The sequence below is a fragment of the Alligator mississippiensis genome, chromosome 2 (assembly GCF_030867095.1).
Source record: "Alligator mississippiensis isolate rAllMis1 chromosome 2, rAllMis1, whole genome shotgun sequence".
In the NCBI taxonomy this organism is placed as follows: domain Eukaryota; kingdom Metazoa; phylum Chordata; order Crocodylia; family Alligatoridae; genus Alligator; species Alligator mississippiensis.
In genome coordinates, this window is record NC_081825.1 from 162,726,208 (window position 1) to 162,745,226 (window position 19,019).

Below are 19,019 nucleotides of genomic sequence, written 5' to 3' on the forward strand. Positions count from 1 at the left end.
ACATCAGATACATTACAGTTTATTGGCACTTGGCAGAGTTGGTGCAAATAAACACAGTGTATTTCCACAGCAGCACTCCATAACTATGGCAGAGGCAGTTTTGATATGTGATTATATCCCTCATTAGTCCCATATTAGAGGGTGCTTCCAGGAAAGAGGTTTGAGGTTTTGGGAATGGGTAGGAAGGCGTGTAGCTGGAGACAAATGCAAAGAAGTTTAGTGTTACAGAATTCCTCAGTTCAAGAGTTAGTAACCAGAAGAAGCTCAAAAAGAAGAAGATACTAAAGCCATGGGGCAACCTGGCAAGTCAGGTAGAATGAGCATAGCTGCTACCAATGTGGAGCCCTCATGGTAGGAGAGGGTTGACTCCCTCAAGGCTTCAGCTGGGGCCAGGATTTAAAATGACATGATCCCATGTGGTGATAATAATGTGGAGCTATATTCAAAGATGGGTAAAACATACTCAAGGGGTTTTAGTTTGGTTGTTTGTTTTATAAAAAAAAAGCACTAAAGTAACATAAAGACCAATGTAAAGATACCAGCTTGCTATAAAAAAAGGCTTGAGGCCAATTTACCCTGAAATCAATCTATCTCAATAGCAACAAAAAAGGAAGAATGCTTAGAGTAGCTTGTCCGTAACTGCTCTCCTTGATTATTTTTTTGAAAGGGTAAATTATAAAGTATGTGCCAAAACAGTAAGATTAGCTCATACGAGAGTATGTATACTGATCTGATCTGTGCTTAAATGTTTAAGATGTCTCTGACATCTTAAGTATATCAGAAAACGTGAAAGACACACAGACATAAGTGGCTGTGCTTACAGGCCTCAACTCTTGTGCATGCAGAAATTGGTACACACCATGTTTGATTTTTTTGTGCATGTAAATACTAGAATTTACAGCCTAGATTCCTCCCTGGAGCTTTAACCATATGGCAAAAATCTCATCCAAGCCACTGTAGCACTCTTTTCTGATTCTAGGCTGCCCATCTGGTGACAGCTATAGGCTATTTGGGTGCAAGGAAGCCCCAACTTGCACTGTCTGCCAGCTGCACAGAGTTGATTGGCATAAGAGCCATTATAACAACACCATCCCACTAATGCATGGTGGTCAAGCTAGGTGAGCAAGATGGGCATGTGCCCCAGATGCCAAGTTGGGAGGAGCAGCAGAATCACCCCCCACCCCTGCAGAGTCTGAGCCCCAGCAGCATGCCTGTGTTGGGAACTCCAGAACAGTCCCCAGCTGCTATTGCTTTAGAAGCAACAGCTGGGGTGACCAGAGCAGACAGCAGAGGCAGCAGCATCTCAGCCTGGGACTGTTTAAGAGTTCCTGACATAAGTAGGACTGCTGCTTCCTCCCACTCTTGGAATCTACATTCCTCACCCACCCCCCTGCCCTCTTCCCCAGCTCTCCCCCAGGGTTTGTCCCAGCCACCAACTCTGATTGTTCCTACACTGATGAATCCTTCTACATCAGTGAAAGACACCCATAACAGACTACACCAAATGTAGGCAATTTTTTATTAGTAACGTAAGATGTCCCTTACATATGGAAATATATTTATATTTTGCACCTATGCATATGGCACTTTACATGTATGATGTGACATTTGTATTCACTAGTGAACATATGAAGTTGTATCTGTGATCTGCACACACAGAAATACACCACTTGATAAAACGATCCAAAATTTGACTTGCTTATGTTACTTGCTTGCAATCTATCATAAGAGAACTGCCCTCTCAAAACAGCTGGCTTCTATAGCCTGTTCCGTGGGAATGGTGAGCTCTCTCTTATTATATTTCAGTCTTAAAGAAACTTACCAAATATCTCAGTACCTTCTGAAGAAGACCAAGGTCATACTTCAGATCTGTTGTGCTATAAGTAAGACAGAACTCAGGCATATGACGTCCAAATTATGAGTATCTAATGAAAGAAGCTTTTTTCCCTGATCCATTGACTTTACCTAATCAAATACTAAAAGGTCTTTCTTCCTTTGTCATATCTTTTAAGACACTCATCTAGCTTCATTCTTGATTTAATGGCAGCCACCTTCCTGCCATCTCTAGGATAAAACATTAGCAATATTCCCAAATTCAACCTTCTGCTGAGAACTGGATATGATAGTCAAGTCCAAAACACTGCAAATTCACCACTGGGTTTTTCAGAAAGTAGCATTCATATATTTTAATGAGCTTCTTGGGGCAGAAATCCATGCTGTCTTTATATGTTTAATATAGTGCTGAGGAAATGTAAGCGCTCAACAAATTGCTTATTATAATAAATAAAATGGCTCAGATTCCTTATGCTTTCAACATGTTTCATCACTATCAACTGTTCAAAACAAGTGTTCATTGGTTTTCTCAAAAGGTCAGTATTGACCCTCATAGAATTATAGAAAAGTAAGGCTGAAAGGGACCTCAGAAGGATGTCTAGCTCAATTCCCTGCTCAAGGCAGGATTGGCTCTTGTGCGGGCCGACCGGGAGCGAGCCGGGGCCCGTCTTTGCGCACGCGGGCTGTGGCCAGCAGCCCGGGCACGCGGGGCCGGAGAAGACCGCGGCGAGCTAGAATTGATTACGGACGCATAGTGGTTGATTAAAAGATTGTTTACTTACACCAAAGATGGTAGTGGTGTAGGCTGGACAGCTTTCCAGGCACAGCTCCGCTTGAATCCCCGTTGGAGCATTACGACAAGTCAGCTCTTTTCCCCAGAGTTGTCGAGGCTCCGTGGATTCAGTTCCCCCGGACTTGTTAAGGCTCCGTGGGTGGGTTCGGTTCCCTCTGGAGTGGCTGAATCTCCCTGGGTTCGTACGGCACTAATCTTCCCCGGAGTTATTAAAGCTCCACGGGCTTGGTTCGGTTCCCTCTACCACGGAGTTGTTAAGGCTCCGAGGATCCGGCTTGGGTTTATAGGATAGGGATACGTCTAGGATTGCGCTCGGCGACGGGGAGAGGCCAAAGTCTATTTAGACCTCTGTTGCCTGCTTAAGAGAGGCGCGTTGGGTCCGTAAGGGTCCATATCGCTTAGAGATCTTCACACAGCGCGAAGTCTCCTCCTCCTCCTGGCGAGTTTTCTCTCTCTCCAGGTTTCCTCTCTCTCCGGCTTGGGCGGAAACCACCCAAGCCTTTTGTACGGCTAGCAAGCCAATAGCTAGCCGCCACGTGTGCCTTTATTCAGAATTGGCCAATAATGTAGCGCGAACTCCCATACAAATGGCAGGAACTCCTTTGCACCATGCATCTCTGAGATGCAAAAGAAATGCACCATGCAAAGAAGCTGCAAATCTGGCAGGAAATTCCCCGTTGCACCGGAGTTCTCTCCCGCAGCAGAGAACTCCACCGTGCAAGGAAGCTGTAATTTTAGCGAGAACATAATTTAGCGTTGCCGAAGCGCACACAAACAAAAACTCACAACTTCGGGTTCTGACAGCTCTGACTAGATCAACTTGTTTGCCTAATGTGCTCTTAAAAAACTTTGGTTCTGTTTATTTAAATAGAGCAAGCAAACAAAAAAAAGCCCATCTTTGTGATTTTATTCTACCATAGGTTCTGTTTCATTTAGGTTTGCATCCAGTGATAATTTTGGTTTAACATCTATCAATTTTCAGGTCAAATCCAGACTATTTAGAAAGTATCATATTTATTCAAATACAAGACAAGATTTTTTTCCCCAATTAGCATAGAGGGAAAAGCCCCTCATCTTACATTTACATACAAGGAAACCTCACTAAATGCATTTGCTATCATTAAACTACTGCCAAAAGTAACATGTGCTCAGCAATGGAAACTAACTATGAAGTAGATTAAATGCAGTTGACAGTGGGCATGACTATAAACTACATGGCCCATAATGGGCAACCATATTAATGGGAACCTACCACAAGGACAGGTTAGTTCAGCTCATCTGCATAAGATGTGTGATAGTGCCCACTGAGTGCAGTCCCCTTCAGCACTGACTCTTTTTCAAGTCATGGTGAGCCATTACACATTTCTTTTCTATTTCCAGTTATTCCTGTTTCTTTACCAGCCTTAAATGCCTGGGAAACATCACCAAATGGGGCTCTAAACTATTTACCCAGAATCCTTCTGTCGCTCCCTCTCTCAGCCTGTTGCATATGGCTTGAAATGCTGTTGACTGCTGAGGCCCAGCTCAATTAGCTATATGGTAAATCATGAGCTTTTTGGCTTTGGACTAATATCATGCATAGTGACCACATCTACTCAAGATATTTACTGCGCAGTTGACTATACTGAGCAGTAAATGTCTCAGCACCGACACTTGTGCTCCTATTAGGGCACATGAAACTAATCAACCCTGCAAGAGAGTAGTAGTTGTAAATATAAGTACTACCCAGCTGCAGATTTTTTTCACACACAGCGCACATGTGTAGATACTGCCCCATCTGGCTGGGGCACAAGGTGCTTCTTTGCAGGGCTAGCCGGCAGGCCACCCCCATGCTGAAGCACCCTCATGCCTCAGCCAGCCACTTAACAGCACGTGGAGTCCAGTCAGAGTCAGAGCAGCCTAGGCTGGCAGGGACCTGGGGGTCCTCTGTCCGGGGGTCCCCTGTCAGCCTGGGTTGCTCTGACTAGGCTTCACATGCTGTGCACGAATAAAATCCAGAGCAATATGCACTGCTGTTTTTCGCTCCCAGGTGCACATTCAAATGGTGTGCCCAGGAACAAGAAGCTCCAGAGTTAATTTGTGTCCATTAATCACATGTGTAAACTTGCCCAGTTTGTACTATATATAATTAGGTGCAAAAGTGTTGCTTCCAAGTCTGTAGGCAAGGTTCTTTGAGCAGATGTGATATCTTATATTAGACCAACTAAATAGCTGGAAAAAAGATTGTTTGCAACCTTTTGGGCACAAACACCCTTCTTCAGACATTGGGAGACTCTGCTGCTGTTCTGAATTCTCCAAGGTAGAAAAGAAGCTAAAGTAAATAAGAAGTCTGTGAAGATGTAAAAAAGTGTGTTAATAGGGTACCTGTGCTAAAGCTTAGTTTAAAAAAAAGTAACATGCATCAATTTTGGATAAACTAAATGTACGAATACTATATGCAAATTAGTGCAGCTGGGTTTAATTTCAAGGTTATTGTTTTCAGATTTGCTCCTCACTTCCATGCACTCAAGGAGAACAGTGTCTGACAATAAGGGTGGGGAGGAAGGGGCTGCAAGGGGAAGAAGCTGGGGAGACGGCAAGGGGTCTACCTGATTTATTTTCCCTGTTTTAGCAGTGGGAGGGAGACAAATTCAAGGCAACCCTCCAATAATTAGATTCTATACCTGGAAAATAGCAATAAATGTATAATTTATCCATATACAGAATCAAATTATTCGGGGATCTGATCTTACATTCAAGTAAATACAGTATATGTCAATAGAATCAGCTTCCAACAAAATATGACATGACTCTGCTCTGGCTATTCTTATTTAAACAAAGTACTATTCAGTATATCTTTTATATGGTAAAAACTTCTGAGGCTGTTTTGCAGGACATTAAACAAAAGCTCACCAATCATCATAACCCCTGGAACTCTGCTAAGCTATGAGAGAGAGTGCTATGACTTAGCTTGCGCACAAAACATTTTGCTAATATTTCCTTTCTGTGATCTCATGAAAACCCTGACATTTCTAAGGTGCAAATCTACCTTGCATTTCTTTTTTAGCAATAATTTGATTTATTAATACACTTGTGAAATATTTTAATGTATTTTACTAAAAAGGCTGAAATTCAATCCAAATAGGCAAAACAAAAGCAAACCCGTGAATTCAGCAAATGTGTGTGACAATGGAACAATGAAATCATTTTCTATCAAAGGCTAGTGATCCTGGAATACTCCACAGTGAACAAAAAAAAGAGATTGCTTCTTTGCTAGAGGTTACTGTTTAGCTTTCAGTATTTGGAGACCTGTCATGTTGTTGAGGGCATTGAACAGTTGTTGTACTAGTTGCCTTGCAAGTTGGCTGTTCTGCATGTTGAAAGTAGTCCTGACAAGACTATCAAAGTAATTTTATGGTTCCTACAAAAGGGATGGAATTCCATATGTCATGTTTCTGGTATTTTTAAAGCATATACAGTAATATGATTTGGTACAGTTCAGTACAACATATAATTATAATCAATCCAAACTGTTTACTTTTTTTCTCTTTGCACCCTTTCTCTACAGCTCAACATTCTCTTTCTTCTCGTTTACATTTTTAATTTTATAGATTATGCTTTTTCATGTTTTTAAATAGTGACTGTCTGGTTTTGCACTATTCTCTGATAAGGGTCTCCCAGCCTGAACCCCGTGACTGTGCACCTCAGGCTAGGAGATAAGGGTCTCTCAGCCCAAGCTCTGCAACTGCAGAGCTGGAGCTGGGAGTCCCTGCTGGCAGGGGCAGGAATCCTATTCATAAATGACATGTGACCCCAGAGGCTGTGGGGGTACAGTGACCACCTGCAGGTGGCAGTGGCAGCGGTGGTGGGGAGGGCCATGGTGGCAGCAAGCAGAGAGCTCCCACAGGCGGCCACAGCAGTGTCAGGGCGAGCACTGAGCAATGGTCAGTGAATACCTGCAGACACCGCCAGCAGCGTCAGCAGTGCCCAGCAGTGATCAGCAACTGCCTGCAGACACCACCGGTGGTGTTGGCAGTGAAGTGGGGGATGGCAAGCAGCAACCGCCCACAGGCGCTGCCAGCAGCATCAGCAGTACTTCTTTCAGGGGGTGCGCGTGCACCCGCATTCACCCCCTACACGTCGCCAACAATCCTGTTCCCTGCTCAGCTCTGCGAGTGTGGAGCTCGGGTGGGGAACAGGCTGGGAGCTTCCCCCTCCCCAACTCCATGCTTACAGAGCTGAGTGGGGAACAAGCTCCCCAGCCCCCATCTTGCACGCCCGGATGGAGACAAAGTCCCTCTGCCCCAGCAGCAGGGAGCTTCCAGCCCCTACTCCCCAATCACAATCGTGAAGCTGGGGCTGGGAGCTTGTTCCCAGCCCCCACTCTGCAATCATGGAGCTGATGCTGGGAACAGGTTAGGAGTTTGTTCCCAGCCCCAACTCTGCAACTGCAGTGGGGACTGTGAACAAGCTCCCCAGCCCCCACTCCACAATCACAACTGCAATCACAGAGCAGGGGCTGGGAGCTCCCTGCATGGGGATACTTTCCCACCCAGCCTGGAGCTGACTGGGACCTGCCTCTGACTGGGATAGTTCCCAACCAGCCCCAGGCTGTTCAGACAAGCACATACAGCCTGGGGGTGGTTGGGGACTGTCCTGTTTTAGGCAGTCTCCATCCAGTTCCAGGCTGCACATGCAGACTTCCCTGCACAGCCCAGCACTGGCCAGGAACTGTCCTGGTCAGGAGCAGGACCCATACCTGTGCCCTGATCGGGTAATCAAGGCACAGAATGTGGAAAGAGCTGCTCCTGTGAGGTGGGCTAGGTCCCAGCCCCCTGCACTGATCCACCAGTGGTGTAGCTAGCATCCTGCTCCCCCTGGGTGCTAGCTTAGGGGCTGGCAGGAAAAACCACAGGAGACAGCTGTCTCTTGGCCCCTGGGGGCTGCCTGCTGCTGGGGCTCCTTGCTGCCGAGCAGGGTCACATTGTCCCCGCCCCAGCAACAGGCAGGGTCCTGGGGCCAGGAGACAGCTGTCTCCTGGCCCAGTGCTCCATGCCAAACCCTGGGCTAGCAGCCAGGGGGAGCCTAGAGCTTCCCCTGATGGTGGGAGGGTCCCATTGCAGGGTTGCAGGAAACTTGTGCAAAGAGCAGCAAATCTGATACCTAATCTCTGCATGTATAGACACTTTCCTGAAAACACTTCTTGCAGAATAGCCTTCACCAGAGTAAACTTAAGCCAAAGTAAATGCATGTGTAGATACACCCAGGAAGGAGCTGAATTAAGAACAAGCCACTCGTCTTTTTGCTGTGACATTTACTTATAAGGGCACTGTATCTCTTATCACTGGGAAGCTCAACAATGAACTAGCACTGTTGTTTGCTGCAACTCTGTATAGCCCCAGATCCTTCACAAACCCTCATCTATGCAAGGAGCTTTAGGAACATAACCATGCAAAGAACATGCACCTTGAATATTTTATACATCAGAAGAGCCTGTTGATTTTAAAGGTGGATGTATTTCTATCAAAGGATCTCAGATCATTTTACATTCAAATTTAGTTCCAAAATAAAAGACTTGCACATCTCACAAAGTATCCATGTTTAACAAAAAAGGAGACACCAAGGCACAGAGATTGTACAAGCTACTGAAGATCAGGCAAGAAATCTGGGAAAGCCTGGTTCACCCTCTTTGGTCTTGACCACCACCAGTACCATCCTTCCTTCAATGTGCCTGAACTTGGAGAATAATGCAGGATGTAGAATTTATTTTTTTAAAGAAAATATAACTTTATCTAAACAATTCGATGTAATATGAGTCTCAGTATGCACTGATTCAGGTGACAGTTGTAAAGAAAAATAAGGCACCATCCATGATGATCTTGTATGCTTTCTTTAAGATGCATTTGTTTAGGCTCAAGAAGCAATGTTGAAAATGTTGCCAGCTCAGCCTCAGGGTATTCTCAGTCCCATAATGTTTGAATCTGAAAGCAAATATTCACACCAAGTTCTGGTGTATTGAGAATTAAGCAAAACTGAGAGGACCTCCTTTGGCCTTTGAAAATGAAATGCTTTATGAGGTATAGCAATAATTGTCTGATTGACATGAGGTATATTGCAAGAGGAGGATTCTGTTTAGCAATATTTCCTGCTTTTATTTCAAAAGAGTTTAATTTTAGCACATATTGCATCAATATGCCTTTTGCCAGAAAAAGTGATGTTTCTCATAACTTTCACTGTTTTGTGTACATACAGCCTGAGGACAAATACAGTAATAACTAAAACATTCAGAGAGGGTAAATTAGGTTCCAAAATTGTATTTATGTCCCCAAATCATATTTATGTTCCCAAACAACTTATGTGAACATGAGGAATTGTTTTTCCTTATACCATGTAGTCATTAGTAACTTAAATATGTATTTAAGAGATTCACTATACATGCCCAGTTTAGAAATGTTGGCCATTAATAGCATACTTTTGTAAAGCCTTTCAGAGATGATAAAGCACTTCAGGATTGACCTGACCCCATTCCCATTTATGACAGCATATAAAACTTCAATTGTCTTCTATTCCATGGGAGCATCAGGGCTTGACCTAATCCCATTCCCATTTATGACAGTATATAAAATCTCAATTGTCTTCTATTCCAGGGGAGCATCAGGACCCTGATGCTTTGAAAAGCACATTTCCTGCAAAAAAGGAAGGCCTTCTTGTACAGGCATTCAGGCTAAGTGCAGACGGTCAACAAGCCCAAGGCTGAATCGATTCAATCTTCACAGTTTAGTCTAAACTACGTAGATTGAACTGATAAGCAAGTGAACAGACATTCATTTTGATTCTGGAAATGCAGCCACATGCCTGCAGTGGCTGAGGCCAGAAGCCAGGGGTCACTAGAGCATGCTTCCTTGCTTGGCTGGAGCAGACAGCTTGGGCCAAGGCTAACCTGCCTACCCTGCAAAGGGGATTTGTGGGGGAGGTGCAAAGCATCCTGGGATGCTGGGAGACTATAAATTAACCTGAATCTGGAGAGGATCTGGGACAAAAGTTCAATAAACCGATTTAACCTAAAACACTTAAATCTTATACTACATCCGTCCAAGTTTATCTTAAACCGGCTTCAGCCATTTTGAAAACAGTTTCCATACACTGAACTTCTGTTGTGTTACAGATCTAACCGGGTTTCCAGTCACTTTTGCTAGCTTATGTGTAACTTCTGTCCCTAGCCTCAGTGCTAAGTGGTGTTTGCCCTGTGAGGCAGATGGAATTACATGATTCTAGGGATGTAGACAGGCAAGATATAGCTACTCAAGAAACTCTCCTTCCATCCAGTTTCTCACCATTTCATACAAGAGGATTGATCATGGCTGTTTTCATTGGTAAACTGTGCTATTAAAACCCCAAAATCTTGGTTTTCCTACTTAAGCACAAGCCCCTCAAATGTTCTATAAAGCTTTCCTAAGGCCTGCCCTTCCTCTGATCAGTGCCCATTCAAGCACATCCTTTCTCTCATTGTTCAGCTGCTGCACACCTGCAGCACTCAGAAACATTCATACCCCAGTGCAGCACTAATTGATTAAATCTACAGTCACCTAAACCATAATTATATTTGTTTAAACAAAACATCTTCTATACAATAGCAGTGATAAGATGGCAAGAGAATCAATGGAAAAAATTGCCTAAGAGCTATTTGGGTAGCTACAACAAGATGACTTATGCACACACCAACAAGTTATAAAAAGGTGAGGCAAAATGTTCAGCCAGAACCTCTTCTCCTTGCACACTAATCAGACAATGTAAAGGAAGTGGAAACTGCTGTCTCGTCTTCAGCTGGGGATACTCTTTATTTCACTCCCTGGATGGTGGCAAGGCAGCATGGCTGGAGGATGCTCTGTCCTGCCAGTCCTCAGATAGAAGACGCTCCCATCGAGATTGTTTCAGCTGATGGAGTTGAAAGCAGCCTCAACCCTGGACTTTGCACTGGGAAGAAGGAAGAAGACATCTGCTTCCTCAGCCCACATTTACGCCATGGCTAGCCCAGCCATAAAAGCTTTAGAGGTGAAATACATCATGAGAAGGGACATCACAAGTCCTAGACATTGCTCAGGTCCCATTTAAACCCTAAAAATATATTTTAAGAGACTGAAGTGCTAAATAGGACTTGTGCTGGTCCTTGGCCCAGAAGAGAGTTTCATAATGTGATTAAGCATTGGGCTGTATGGGGAAGAATGAGGAATCAAGCAAGAGAGGGTTTTGGCCATGGCTTCGCCAAGCTCACACCTCCTGCATTTCCTCTTCTCTCCAGCACACTTCCCTAAACCACTGACTCCCTCCTTTTTCTCTATTACCTATTTTATGTGGAGAATCTCTAAGAGATCTGGGTTAGCAGGAGTTGAATTTAGCATAGTTCAGTAACTGCACTTAAAGCTAAATCACTGTAAATATAAAGCAAAAGGGAAATGCTCTGCATCGTGTCTATTTCTCAGCCCAGTTAAAATTTTAAAGAGAAGCATGGAAACTTGTTACACCATTGGATTGGCAAATTAACCTGTTTGCAAGAGGAGTTTTATAGTGATTATACAAGTCTGTCAAACAGCAGTGGATATTTTGTTCAGCAAACCTACCGCTCTAAAATATTTGAAAGTCTTTGAAAACTTAGTGTGGGTGTGTGAAAAGAAATGTGAAGAAGGAGGAATTGTAGGCACAGGAGAAACAATCTAAAATGAATGTAAGGATTCTTAGTTTTGAATGCTTAGCTTGGTCAGAAAAGAAATCCCTTGGCATTCAGTGGTTGGATTCGAGAACAGCTTAAACACCAAAAAGGAGAGAGGCCAAGTTCTTCAAATTAAAACTGAAGAACCTACCCTTGAGAAATTTGATTAAAAAGGCTCTTGATATTGGCATTTCTGTGTATAATGGTAAATTCAGTTTACTGTTTCAATCTTATCTTTTCTGGCTCCAAGAGTTATGATGTACAAAAAGCCCAGTCTGTTGGTTTTTGAATGGCTGTACCATATAATAAGCATTTAGAATGCAAAGCTGTCTTTCATGTCATACGTAATATAACTCATAGAAATAGCTGAACTGAAATAAAGCAATAAATAAAGCAATGTTTGTTTAGTTTTGATTTTTTTTTAATTATTTTATTAGGAGGGCTGGATGCTTGTGGGTTGTTAGCGTTTTTTGGAAAGGGCAAGTCCAGGAAGTTGCAAGGAATTTCCCTATGTGGTGTAGACAGGTACATAGAGTACATGTAACCACAAAGGAGTGATACGAATTGGGATTGATACAGAAATATGAGCAGACTTGCTAAACTGGTATTTTGGTGTAGTCAGTTCAGTCATAAAGGAGATGCAGATGAGTTAATTAATCTTCAGAGCTTGGTAAAATATTATGTATGACTAGGTACTTCCTATGTTTCATATAGTTGTGTCATGTTTACCTTGAACACTGGATTCCTTTTTATGCATGTTTAAATATATTAGGTGGAGTCCAAATCTTTGTGTATGTTACTGGTTACATAATGATGCTTTGTTTAATGACCACGTTTCCTCAAACTAGTATTGAGATCATTGGATTTGGTGTACAGTTTTTTCCTTATTTCTGGGGCCGCCAACCTGCAGCACAGGTGCCACAAGTAGCACGGGCAGCCTCTGTGCAGCACACAGCAGAGCAGAGAGTGGGCAGGCAGCACAGTGGCACACAGGGCAGGAAGAAGAAAAGAAACAGAACATCAGGCAGGGAGGACAGCAAAGCAACAGATGAGGCCAGGAACACAGAGCAAGGAGCAGAAAGCAGAGCACCAAATCAGGCAGGGCAGGAAAAGAGATCCAAGTGGCACTTGGGAGTGTGCAGGGCTAATCAATATTATTCCTGTGACTCCAATTACAATTTTAACAGACTTTATTTTAGTTTATTTATTTACTTATTTATTTCTATCATGGCATGCATGGTAGCAGTTGTATTTTTGTGTAGAGTGTGGGGCAGCATTTTCCAGGCTACTCTGACTGTCAGCAGGAACACAGGTGTTTCATTCATGTAGTGGCAGTGAGTCTCAATATCATCCTCTTTTTCTTATCCCACTGTGCCAACTGACTTTGCTTAACAAAGAATGAATAAATGGTAGCTCATTCATTTGAGGGTGGAGGAACTCCTGATATACCTCAGTGAATGAGAAGACAAACAGACTAATGCAAATCAAACTACCATATACATTAATAAATACAAAGAACATATACTTTAAGAAATAAAGATCAGAATATGGGAATAATTATGTACTTTGAATGTGAGAAGTATGTATGTACTTGAAAGATAAAATTATGTGCCATTGAGGTAATGCTTTTTATTTTTGAAAAGTGACAATGTTATCATGTTAATCTCCAGCAGTCAGATAAAAAGCCATATGGCATAAGCAGAGATACTAGAAGTTAGAAAGACAAGATAGTATTAAAGGAAGCGATGGTTACAGTCTGCTGTGAGAAGCAAGTGAGTTGCTTCCCATCAGTGTCTTATGTACCAGAATAATCAAAATGATCCATTTTATTAAAAAATACTGTTACTAGTCTTAAATACTAGTTCATTTGGCCTCTGAGTCTTCTGGCAGTTTCAGGACAGTTATTTTTAGTTCACAAGGGTAACTGGTGTTATATGGATTGTGGATGTTGGCATCCTTTTCTCTGAAATCAGAGATCTCAACAAGAGATGTGAAATTGGAAGAAGGAAAAAAGGGAAGAGGAAAACAAAGAAACAGTGCTAAAGAAGAAGTGGGAGAACTCTCCCTACTCTGTTCCCTAATCTTGAAAACCAGTGAGGGAGAGGAAGCTGTTCTGAATATTTTACTCCCAAATCTTGGTCCAGCTAAGTTGTGCTTGGAACAGGCACGCTGCTCTTAAACCTCTCAATTCTGAGTCCAAGAGGCCAGGATGAAACCTTGAGTAAATGTGAGCAGCCTTAAAGGTACATCTTAAAACCAGGAATCAGAGCTACTTTTACTCTGCTGGTTTATTTTCAAGAGGTAAGGTTTGACTCTTCATTCCAGATGTGAGTTACCCTTAATAGCAGAAAGAGAAGAACTAACTATTTCTCCTCCCTTCCTCTTTCTCCTTGTAAATCTGTGCCAGAAGGCAGCAGGAACACTAGTACTTGTTGTGACTTACTACCACACCTAACACTGCTGCACAACAGTGTTTAGAGGTCAGTGTCTACATGGTGCTGTATTGAGTGCTGAGTGAATGCAGCACCGTATTGAAATTTCCAAGCTAATTAGCCTGGTCGTGCAGCAGGGTGTGTTAGTTCAAAAGGAGTATTATGCTAGCATCCAGCAGGAGAGAGTGCTCAGAGGATCGTCCTTGAATAGGATCTTCCTTGCAGGGCTTCCCCCAATTTCCTTGCAGACCCTTTCTGCTTCAGTGATTTCAGGTAAAATGCCTGTGACATCTCTTGTATGATGACTCTGCACCTCTCTAAATTCATCTTTCCCCCACACCGTCCCGAAGTAGCTCTGGTTTTAAAACTGAGAATAAATCACCAGGTGTATTTTGCCTTTAGTTGTAACACAGTATTTAATGACTTTCACTGAGCTCATTATAAGCTGCATAGTGGGCTATCTGCTCTCTTGGTAATGTGAGCTATTGGAGCAGGATCAGAGGGCAGTGAAAATTACCTTAAATTTATTATACTAATGAACAACAATGCTCGTTCTGTTCATGAGTATATAAATTTATTAAACTAATTTCTTCAGTCATGTATCTAGGTACTCGCACAGAGTCATAGAATCAAAGGACCTGAAGGGACCTGTAAGATCATCAAGCACGGTCCCCTGCCATGGGCAGGAGGTTATTGGGCTCAAGCGAACTCAACGAGGTAATTGTCCAGCCTCCTCTTAATACCTCCAAGGATGGCAAGTGTACCACCTTTGCTGGGAGTGTGTTACAGATTCTAGCTACCTTTATAGAAAATAAGTTTTTCCTTATGTCCAGCCTAATTTTTTCCTTAATTAGCTTGTGCCCACTGGTCCTCATTCTCCCAAGGGGTGCCTTTCAGAAGAGTTGCTCCCCTAGATCTTGATGTTCACCCTTGACATACTTGTAGGCAGCTATCAGGTCACCTCCTAGTCTTCTCTTACTCAGACTAAATGGACCCAGTTCCCGGAGTCTCTTCTCATAGGGCCTATCCTCAAGGCCCCTGGTCATATGGGTGGCCCTTCTCTGTACTCTCTTGAGCTTATCCACAACCTTCCTGAAGTGCAGTGCCCAGAACTGGACACAGTACTCCAGCTGTGGCCTCACCAATGCCAAATAGAGGAGGCGGAGCACCTCTCTGAATCCATTAGCAACACATTGGCTGATGCACACCAGAGTTCTGTTTGCCCAGCTGATGACTTCATTGCACTGTTGGCTCATAGTCATCTTCTGGTCGATTGTCACCCCCAGGTCCCTTTCAGATGCAGTGCCAGCCAGTGGACCACCACCCATTGTATAGTTATGATGATGATTTTTCCTACCCAGATGAAGGACCTGGTACTTGCCCTTATTGAACCACATCTGATTGTGTTCAGCACATAGGACCAGTCTGTCAAGGTCATCCTGGATCCTTACCCTATCCTCTGCTGTGCCCACATTTCCCCACAGTTTGGTGTCATCTCCAAACTTAATCATTGTGCTTTCCACCCCCTCCTCCAAGTCATTGATAAAGATGTTAAGAGCACGGGCCCAAGCACTGATCCTTGGGGTACACCACTGGATACAGCCCTCCAGGATGAGGCCATCCCATTGATTACAAGTTCTGGAATCAGTCTCTGACCCAGTTACCAACCCACTTCACTGTAGACTGGTCTAGGCCAGTACCCTCCAGTTTAACTGAGTGAATCTCATGGGAAACAGAATCAAAGGCCTTGCTGAAGTCTAGGTAAACGATGTCAACTCCATTTCCCTTGTCTAGCTGGTTAGTTACCTGGTCATAAAAGGACAACAGGTTTGTCAGGCATGACCTACCTACCCTTGACAAAGCTGTGCTGGTTGCTTCTTCATACCCCACCAGTTACAAGCTTGTGATTGATCACCTCCTTGACAATTTTTTCGAAGATTTTTCCCAGGACCAAGGTCAGACTGACTAGTTTATACTTTACAGGGTGGTCCCCGTTCCCTTTCTTAAAGATGGGCACCATGCTAGCCCTCTTCCAGTCATTCAGGACCACTCCCAAGTTCCACAACTCTTTGAACAGCTTTGCCAGAGTCCCTGTTATGAGCTCAAACAGTTCTTTCAGGACTCTCAGATGCAAATCATCTGGCCCAGCAGACTTGAAAACGTCCAATTATTATAAGAGTACTGTCACCTGTTTGGGACTGATTTTATGTGGACTGTTGTCTTCCCCATATTCCCTGGGCCTCTGGACAAGTGAACAGCTCCCGTCTGATTTCAGGAACAGGAACACTGATGTGAAGTAAGCATTTAAGAGCTCTGCCTTTTCATGAGGATCAACTGTGGGCTCCCCCTCCATATTCAGTAGGGGTCCTACAATGGAGCTTGATTTTTTCTTGCTCCCTGTGTACCTATAGATGGACTTTTTGTTGTCCTTTATTTCAGTTGCCAGCTTGATCTCCATGCCTGCCTTGGCTTTCCATGTCTCATACCTGCAGACCCTGGCCATATAAGTATACTCCTCTCTGGCTGCTGAACCATTTTTCCATTGATTATATGCTTCCTTTTTCTTTTTCAAAAGTTCTCTAATATCCCTGTTGAGCCAAGCAGGTCTCTTGGCCCCTTTCCCACTTCTTGACCACGTGGGAATGGCCTCTTTTTGAGCAGTGAGAATGAACCCTTAAGGAAGCACCACTGTTCCTGAATCCCCAAATCATCCAGTTGCTGGTTGCAGGGGGCCCCTCTAACTAGATTCTTGAGTTTATGAAAGTCTGCCCTTCTGAAGTCTGGGACTTTCATAGATTCATAGATGCTAAGGTCAGAAGGGACCTCAACAGATCATCGAGTCCAATCCCCGGCCTAGGCAGGAAAGAGTACTGGGGTCAGGTGACCCCAGCCAGATGCCCATCCAGCCTTCTCTTAAAGACCCCCAAGGTAGGGGAGAGCACCCACCTCCCTTGGAAGCCCATTCCAAATTTTGGCCACCCTTACTGTGAAGAAGTTTTTCCTGACATTTAGAAAAACTTCTTTTCTACTGACTGAATTGCCATTCTTTTGGTGGATAGTAAACCTAATCAGATCATGATCAGTGTCACCCAGAGTACCTCTAATCTTCAGGTCGCCTACCATGTGTTCCCCTTTGGTCAGCACTAAGTCCAGAGTGGCTTTACCCCTAGTCAGCCCTTCCACAGCCTGTGTCAAGAACAGGTCATCAGTGACTGCCAAGAAGCTGGTTGACCTGCTGCAGCTGGCTGAACGGTCTTCCCAACAGATGTCGGGGTAGTTGAAGTCATCCATAACAAATAAGTCTTTAGCGCTGGCTGCCTCAATCAGTTACCTGGAAACTATTCAGAAAAGTGGAAACATTTAAGCAATTATTAATTATTTGACCCCAACAGCACAGGGCGGTTGGGGAAAGTAATTATTAACTACTTAAACGTTTCCCATTACTCTGAATGTTTTGCATGCTACAAATATACGAATATTAGTAACATTAATGCAAAGTTGAGAGTTAGAACAGTCGTTAGAACAAAAGTTCCTAGTTGCTAGGTTACAACACAGAGGCATGGGTGGTATTGAATGAAAGAGAATTTACCAACTAAACTACTTGCAGTTCATACAGTATTAAGAACTCTAACAAAAAGGTCATGGGAGCACCTCTGTAAGCAAGGCAGAACTTCAAGATAGTCATTCCAGAAGGTGGGACATGGAATGGTTGGCAGTTGGTGGTCTCTGCAGAAGATGGGAATCCCTGTGCTACACACACCCACAGCACATAATAACTACTTGCATAGCAGCATGCAAGGCAAGATAAGGTAAGATGATGCAGTTAAGCTTATAGGCTGCTTGCGAATGTTAAAAAAACCCATGTGCTTTACTGGAAGAAACAGCACATTACTTCAACCTGACTCCACAGTATCTGTAAAGATCAGGCGCTTCAGCAGGTTTTTTGATGCTTTTCATAGATTTCATAGACATTAGGGCTGGAAGAGACCTCGGAAGATCGAGTCCAGCCCCCTGCCCAAAGGGCAGGAAGTCAGCTGGGGTCATAGTATCCCAGCAAGATAAGCATCCAGTTTGCTCTTGAAGGTGTTCAATGTAGGCGCTTGAACCACCTCTGGTGGCAGGCTGTTCCAGACCTTGGGGGCTCAGACAGTAAAGAAATTCTTCCTTATGTCCAGCCTGAAATGGTCTTGTAGTAGTTTATGACCATTCGACCTAGTCGTCATCCCTTGGGGCGCTCTGGTGAACAAATGTTCCCCCAGATACTGGTGATCACCCCTGATAAACTTATAGGTGGCCATCAGATCACCCCTGAGCCTGCGCTTTTCCAGGCTAAAGATCCCCAGGGCTCTCAGCCTGTCATTGTAGGGTCTGCTTCCCTGACCTCTGATCATGTGCGTGGCTCTTCTCTGGACTCTCTCAAGCTTCTGCACATCCTTTTTGAATTGTGGAGCCCAAAACTGGACGCAGTACTCCAGCTGCGGCCTCACCAAGGCCGAGTACAAGGGGAGAATGATGTCCCGGGATTTGCTTGAGAAGCATCTATAGATGCAAGCCAGCGTTTTGGTCGCTTTACTAGCTGCAGCATCGCACTGCAGGCTCATGTTCATCTTGTGGTCAATGATGACCCCCAAGTCTCTTTCTTCCATAGTGCTAGCCAGTGTAGCACTGCCGAGCCTATAAGGATGCTGTGGGTTTTTCTTCCCAAGGTGGAGAACCTTGCATTTATCGGCGTTGAACACCATCAGATTCTCGTCCGCCCACTTGCTGAGCCTGTCCAGGTCAGCCTGGATCACCCGCCTGTCTTCTGGTGTGGATGCTTTGCCCCAAAGTTTGGTGTCATCGGCGAACTTGGCCAGTCCGCTTCTGACTCCAGTGTCCACATCGTTAATGAAGATGTTGAACAGTATGGGTCCAAGGACAGAGCCCTGGGGGACCCCACTGGTCACAGGACAGCACGATGAGTGACTTCCATCAATTACTACCCTCTGGGTCCGACCATGGAGCCAATTTTCCAGCCAGTGGATTGTGGAGGACCCAAGGCAACAACTGGCCAATTTCTCCAAGAGGTGATCATGGGAAACCAGATCAAAGGCTTTTTTGAAGTCAAGATATATGACATCAATCTCTTCTCCCTTGTCCAGGTGATATGTAACCTGGTCGTAGAAGGAAATGAGATTGGTCAAGCAAGACCTACCTGCAACAAACCCGTGCTGGCTATCCCTTAAGATGTTGGCATCGGCCAATCCATTAAGGATGACCTCTTTAATAAACTTTT

At 44.0% G+C, this 19,019-nt stretch overlaps 1 protein-coding gene across 4 annotated transcripts in view; it reads left to right on the forward strand.

Annotated features, from left to right (window-relative positions):
• The window catches only part of BANK1 (B cell scaffold protein with ankyrin repeats 1), a 372,972-nt gene that overhangs the window by 275,086 nt on the left and 78,867 nt on the right, over nucleotides 1–19,019 (forward strand). The window lies entirely within an intron of this gene.